This window comes from Aspergillus brunneoviolaceus (genome assembly GCF_003184695.1).
Source record: "Aspergillus brunneoviolaceus CBS 621.78 unplaced genomic scaffold BO95scaffold_2, whole genome shotgun sequence".
Classification (NCBI taxonomy): domain Eukaryota; kingdom Fungi; phylum Ascomycota; class Eurotiomycetes; order Eurotiales; family Aspergillaceae; genus Aspergillus; species Aspergillus brunneoviolaceus.
In genome coordinates, this window is record NW_020290732.1 from 510,306 (window position 1) to 518,057 (window position 7,752).

Sequence of the window (7,752 nt, forward strand, 5' to 3'; positions counted from 1 at the left end):
CATCGAGCTTATCCAGCGTATCTCGGAAGCCAACCATATACTAGTACGCCGGGTGGTTGTTTGGAATGATTTGCAAAGCCTCCTGGGTGGCATCACGGGGTTTTTCGAGGTCTTTCGTCTTTAACTCTCGCTGATAGCGGAGGAGCAAACATTGGGCCAATTCCCGATAGCACAGATTCCCCTCGAGGGCATGTGACTGGGGGCATATTCTATATCATTAATTGGCCATCAATTGGCTGGTTGCTGTTTGTCCCACCGAGCAGAAACCGCGTGTTCATGTAATACTCCAGCTCGGTCGATGCTGCCAGGAGTTGTGGCCTGGATTGCCTTTTCCAGCCTCAAGGCAGACTCGACAACCTATGTGTAAAATAATAGTTTCTTTTACCCACGCTGCATTGGATATACAACAATCATACAAGTAGATAGAAGAAAGCTCAGCGTCCCTCGACAGAGCTGGGGGCTGGTGATGAAAAACAACCAAAAACATACAACAGAAGGGATTCGCTGGTGGTCACCCACCCAACTACTAACCTCCCGGCGTGTGGCTTAAGTACGGCTGAGCGGACGGGAAGCCCTGTTTTCCACACCCTGTGGTCGTATGTGCCTGTACCAAGTACTCTAATGAATAAGTAGGGCTATGGCATTAGGTAGCAACAAACGAACTGGTATGTCTCCTTCCATATCATCCAAATTCACCTTAACTTGACGGAATGACTTCGTGCTTGTTCCGGCTGGCTCAGCATTGCGGAAAGATCAACGGCTGCTCAGTAAGCGATAACCTTAAACGAATCACGAAGAAGAGAAATATAATCAAGAGGTATGATCGGTCGCGGAGCATGACCTCGTCGGCGAACGCTGAGGCGCCGGACTGCTCGCCCCAGATGCCGTTCTTGTAGATTGTGTAGGACACCTGAGCGTTTCTCCTTCATTGACATTGTCAAATAACCAAACTGCGATGAGGAAGAGTAATAAAAAAATGTAAAATAAAATGAAGGCCAGGCGGGGGAATAAATAGGATAGATGGGGATCAAACCGTTACATACAATGGACCAGAAGATGGAGATCGGGGCGGCAGGGTAGATGACTTCCGGGCGGGAGGGGCCGGTCGTCGATGGTGTTTGCCGAGACGGGGTCTTTGATAGGCACGCCGCACCATTCTTTGTTCCTCGCCCAAGTGCACTAAATGGTATATGAAAATGTTGTCCTTAACTTCGGACTTGCTTACAGAAATCTATCCAAGCAATGCTTTACACGATTCTAGCATTAAGAATTTACCAATTGTCATTTTAGCTTCGACCGTTTCGAAATATATTTCACGCCTGGGAAGAACAAATACATTATACATTCACCTTTCTGGATATCATCTACCATAGGTAGAATATCAGCAATTTGAGGTCTCAGGGGTGAGGTGTATAGAACATATTCTTAATTCTCTTAGTAGTTGGAACTAACATATTAACATAGAAAGCAACTTAGCAACACAGTACATTATATAACCGGATTACTCAGCTATACTAATATATTCTTCTAATCCGCGCCGTACATAAAGCTAAAGCAGCTATATAAAACAAAAATCAACTAAAATATATAATATTTCTCATCCTCTTCTTAGTAGCAATCTCTCGCTTATAGCGGTTCTTCTTATTTTTAGTAGCAATCTCTTACTTATAGCGGTTCTTCTTATTCTTAGTAGTAATTTCTTATAATCTTGCGGTAGTCCGGTTCTTATATAAATTTGTATAGCAATTCCAATACTAAATAATATTAAAAAACGGCGTGCGTTTCTTCTTTAAAGGCAATATTAATATTGATATAATTAATATAGTTTTTAAATCTTTCTGGCTTTAACTCTGGATATAGCTGCCAATAAGTTTTTTTTATAACTGTTTTTTCTATAGTAGTTACAGATCCAAGTCTTATATTCTTCGCGTAAGATCTTAGCTAATTACTTGCTTTTCTTAACCCTAACAATATTTGATAAAGAGTCTTGATATTATATCTATTTTTTATATTTAATTATTTAGACGGTGAGGTCTTTAAAACTTAATTCTTTAAACTCGTTAAGATAAATAGTAATAGAAATCTCCTAGTATAGATTATCAAGATTTATAAATAAAAAATTATATAAGAACTATTCTAGAAACTGTTTTTTTTTCTCAGAGAAAAGATAAGACTTAATTAAGTAAATACTATTTTTAACTTTAGTAATATAGTCTTTAATAGAGTGGATTAACCTGACCGTTATACCTTAACCTTAACCTGGCCATAACCTGGCGGTCAGATTAAAATATAAAAAAATTTTAACCGTACAGTTATGGTCAGATTAAAATATAACTATTATTTTAACTATTTATATCTGCCGGTTAGAAAGATTAGATATAACAGGTAGATTAATAACTATAGATTAATTAATAATATATATATATTTTTTTTATACAGATAATTAGAGTGGATTAACCTGACCGTTATACCTTAACCTTAACCTGACCATAACCTGACGGTCAGATTAAGATACAAAAAAATTTTAACCGTACAGTTACAGTTAGGTTAAGATATAACTATTACTTTAACTGTTTATACCTGCCGGTCAGAAAGATCAGATATAGCAGGTAGATTAATAACTGTAGGTTAATTAATAATATATATATTTTTTTTATACAGATAATATACAAAGTATAATATATTTTTAATTATAATATAGTAATATTATCTAGATTTAGCTTATCTGCTCGATCTATTTAATCTATTTAATTTATTTAATCTGTTTGATCTGTTTGACCTGCTTAATCTCTTTTTTTATAGTCCCGAGAGATATACTGTACTTTAAAAAAAATATTTACAAAATCCAGTATAAGAAATATAGAATTTAATATTAGATAAACTAATAAAATTATACTATTTTTTATACTGTTTAGAACGATAATTATAATAGCAAAGAAATTAAGAAGGCCGGGTCTTTATTTCTATTTAAGTATATATAATATTTAAAGACTCAGATAAAGCTAGTTTTTCTGTTTTTAATAATAATCTATCTTTTAAATTATCTTTAAGATTATCTATATTCTTATTTTTACTAATATAGAAGATAGTAATTATTTTATTCTTTTCTTATTTTTTAAATATAAAGATGATCGAATCCGGATTAAAATTATTAAAAATATTCTAATACTTCTTACTAATAGTAAAATAATTAGTATATATCTAAAGTATTACTACTTTAATTATATTAGAATAAAAACAGCTTCGGTAATAGTAGCAGATATCTTAAAAACTATTAAATAAATATTTAATATTAATACTGTTAGTAGCAACTAAGAGAAAATTTCTAGCTATTTAATAAAAAATAAAAAACTAATTACAGCGGGACTTTTAGTAAGTAAAAATATCAGTATATTTTATAATATCTAAAATAATATTAGTTTAATTAAAGATATTTTAATAAGCTATATATTTTTAATATCTAAATATATCTTAAATTTTTTAAATATCTCGGCTGCCGGTAAGAGTCTTTAGTATTTAGAAATATTATAAAAAGTTTTATCTAGGTCTGATAATAACCCGAAGATAGTTAATAATATATTAATAACCGGATTCTAATTATAATAGAAATAAAATATTTTCTTAAAAACAGTTCGGTACTTAAAATACTAGTTAATATTATTATTTAGCTAGATATTTTTTTTAAACTTCTCAAACTTTAATATTGGGTTTAGAATAATTATAATTATATAGATATAGCCTTCTATCTAATAAATATAATAATAGTATTTTTAGAGTTTTTAATATATATTCTACAAGCCTTTAAAAATCTTTTTTTTTTTAGAATACCTGTTTTCTTACCAGTCGGTTAATTAAGTGATTTAAATAATCAAAAAAATTATTATAAATATTATAAATCTTATAAACAGTAGGTCTACTGTTTTTAGATAAATATAATATAAAAAGAAAAAAGAAATATAAAAGCTTAAAAAGATACTTTATCTATTTCTACTTAATTATAATAGAGTAAAGATAATTAATATTATTATAATTATAATACTAAATAAAACTATTAATTATTTAATAAAAATTAAGTATCCGATAAATTATAAGATAGGTTAAGTTTCAGTAAGTTTTATAGTTAAGAAGAAGATAGTAGACTAAGTCTAATTTAAATTATTAAGTAAGCTGAAACTTTTTATAATATTAAAAGCTTATATTTATAAATTGTGCAATCTTCTAAATTTATAATTAAGAATTAGTATTATTAGCTATTATTAAAAAAAAATCTTTAGAACCCGTTTATAAAAAACTAATTTAGATAGTTTTTATTATAGTAGAAGCTCTCTGTATTAGTCTTTTATAAATAGCTTTTAAAATATATCTTTTTAAAAGTTTTTAAAATACTAGAAGAGGTTTTAAAACTTTTATTATAATTTTTTTATATATATTTAATAGTACTATTTAAAATTTTAATCTAAAGTTTCTATAGAAGAGTATTAACTACAAGCTGAATTATATAAATAAAACAAAATATATAATACTAACTTTAAATAATTATTATAAGATTGGGATTAAATAAAGTATTATAAAGCTAAATATTTTAGCTAAACTGAGTTCAAAGTTCAGATAAGATTATACTAAATATTAAACTATTATTATTAGTATTATCAGTTATTATACCTAACAACTAATAGAATAAATTATATTTGTATAAAACTAATAGAATAATTATAGTTAGATTCTTACTAGTATAAAATCCAGATACTGGTCGGAAGTCTAGTAGAACTTTATAATAATCTATATCTTTTATTAAAAAATATTTAATTAAAATAAGAAATATTTTCTAATTAAAACTGGTCCAGTAGTCTACTATAACTAATATTTTTCTAGTATTTAAAAACTTTAATAACAGCTGTATATATATATTTTTTAACAACTCTAAAAGACATTTTTTAATCTGTACTTAATTAAAAGAATTTGATTTTCAGCAGAAAAATAAAGCTGTAAAATTAATTATCTATTTAAATTAAATATACTTAACAGTTCGGAATAGTAGATAACAGGCAATTATAAAGTATAGGACTTGATTTTAAAAGTTCTATTTATTATAAACTATAAAAATCTAAAGAAAATAATAATTAGAAAAAATTTATATTAAAAAAACAAATAAATATCTATAATAGTCTTTTATTTAGTATCTAACTAATTGTTTGCTTAGATACTATTAATAGTATTTTCTTCTTATAATTCTTACAAAAATAGTAGCTTATAAAACTAGTTTCTAAGTTTTTAATTTCCGGATATTATAAAATATAAAAACAGACAATATAGTAGATATAAAAGATTCTATTAAAAATAATATATCTTTCTAAAAGCTGTTTTATATTATTAATACCTTCTTTCAACCGAAGTAAAATAGCAGTTTTTAAGCTTGTATACAGGCTTTAAAAAAGATTATTTTTTATTATTAATTCTAAAAAATAGAATATTTTTTTTTATAAGTTAAATATAAAACAATCTTCCGATTCTTTGCGACGCGCGTAATCTGGAGATTTAAAAAAAAAAAAAGATCTAGCTTAAAAAACTTATTTTAGTTTAAATATTATTATAGTTTATAAATATCTAAAAAATAAAAGAAGAAAGCTCGATAATATTCTCTAAAAATAAACCAAATAACTATAATTAACTTATAATTCTAAAACTACTCTGTAAATAATAAATATAGAAAAAAAAAAGTAAAAAATTCTATAAAAACAGTTTGTTTTACTTTAAAATATATTTTTATATAAATATAATCTATTATATTTTAAACACAGCTAAAATACCTGCTGTATTTTATTTATTTCAGTCGGTTAGATTAGTCAGGTTAGTCAGATTATTCTAATATTTATAAAAAAGATTTAAAAAAAGCTTATATAAAGCTTTTTATAAAAGATATAATATCTGTAAAAGCTATTTAAATAATTAAAAACTAATCTATTTGGTGCTAAAATACAAGAATTTTAAATATAAAAAAAAAAAGAAAAAAGAAGAAAAATACAAAAAAACTTCGGGATATATATTATTATTACGCGGGGAAGTCGGTCAAACTAAATAAATAAAGTAAGATTAGTATAGTTAATAGCTGGTTTTTAGAATACTTAAAGTCAAAAAGGTTAAACAGGTTAAAAAGATCAACTGGGTCAAAAAAATAAAAATAATAGACTATTCTTACAGTATCTGATATTTAATAAAATGGTTGTTGGAAAGTACAGTTGCCGAAAAAAACTATATAAATAGTATTATATAGATTTTTCTTTAAGTTTAATCTATTATACAGACAATTTAGCTCTTTTAGATAGAAATAAAAATATAATAGACTATTTAAGCTGAAGTAAGAAAAAGAATAATAGAATAAAAATAATATATTTATTTTTAGTAGTCCGATTATTGGTAAATATACAGTTTTTCTAATATTATATTATATTATAATTAAAATATACGGCTTAAACCGAACTGTAATTATATATTTTTATATATATTTCTTACTGTAAGAACCATAATTTTATAAAAAACTAAATTTTATTAATACTATTAGAAATCTCTAATTAATTTTTTAAAATAAAAATAAAAAAGACACTAATACTTCTCTTAGTTATTTTTTTCTGATTTTAAAAGCTTGTTTTTATATACTTTTAGACAATAGTTAAGATAGTTAGATTAATAACTACTTAATCTAGATATATTTTAACTATGCTAGAGCCCAAATAGATATAGCAAACAAATCTTAATACTAAAAATAATTAAAACGGTTAACCGTTTTTTTTTTAGCTATACCGCAGTCAGGTATAAAAATTTTCTTAACCTGGCCATAACCTGGCGGTCAGGTATAAAAATTCTAATTAACCTGACCTGACCTGGCCGTTAGCCACTCTACAGATAATATATAAAATATAATATATTTTTAATTATAATATAGTAATATTTTCTAAATTTAGCTTATTTACTTAATATTATAATATAGTTTTAATTCTTTTAACTTATCTGCTTAATCTGTTTAATTTATTTAATTTATTTAATTTACTTAACTTATTTAATTTATTTAATCTACTCGATTTCTTTTTCTGTAAAGCTGAGGAATATATTATATTTTAAAAAAGATTTTTATAAAATCTAGTATAGAAAAAATAGTATCTAATATTAGATAAACTAATAAAATTATACTATTTTTTATATTATTTAGAACGGTAATTATAATAATAAAGAAATTAAAAAAACCGGATTTTTATTTCTATTTAAATATATATAATATTTAAAGATTTAGATAAAGCTAGCTTTTCTGTTTCTAATAATAATCTATTTTTTAGATTATTTTTAAGATTATTTATATTCTTATTTTTATTAATATAAAAAATAATAATTATTTTATTCTTTTCTTACTTCTTAGATATAAAGATAATTAAATTCGGATTAAGATTATTAAGAATATTCTAGTACTTTTTACTAATAGTAAAATAATTAGTATATATCTAAAATATTACTATTTTAATTATATTAGTATAAAAACAGCTCCGGTAATAATAATAAATATTTTAAAAACTATTAAATAAATATTTAATATTAATACTATTAGTAGTAACCGAAAGAAAATCTTTAATTATTTAATAAAAAATAAAAAACTAATTACAGCGGGACTTTTAGTAAATAAAAATATTAATATATTTTATAATATCTAAAATAATATTAGTTTAATTAAAAATATCTTTATAAACTATATATTTTTAATATCTA

At 24.8% G+C, this 7,752-nt stretch overlaps 2 annotated features.

Moving 5' to 3' along the window:
* Window positions 1-274: 274 nt before the first annotated feature.
* Window positions 275-504: a sequence feature (Protein overlapping with rRNA (BO95DRAFT_351052, RAH51172.1) was converted to a misc_feature.).
* Window positions 505-531: 27 nt separating this feature from the next.
* Window positions 532-613: a sequence feature (Protein overlapping with rRNA (BO95DRAFT_351052, RAH51172.1) was converted to a misc_feature.).
* Between the last annotated feature and the right edge of the window lie 7,139 nt (window positions 614-7,752).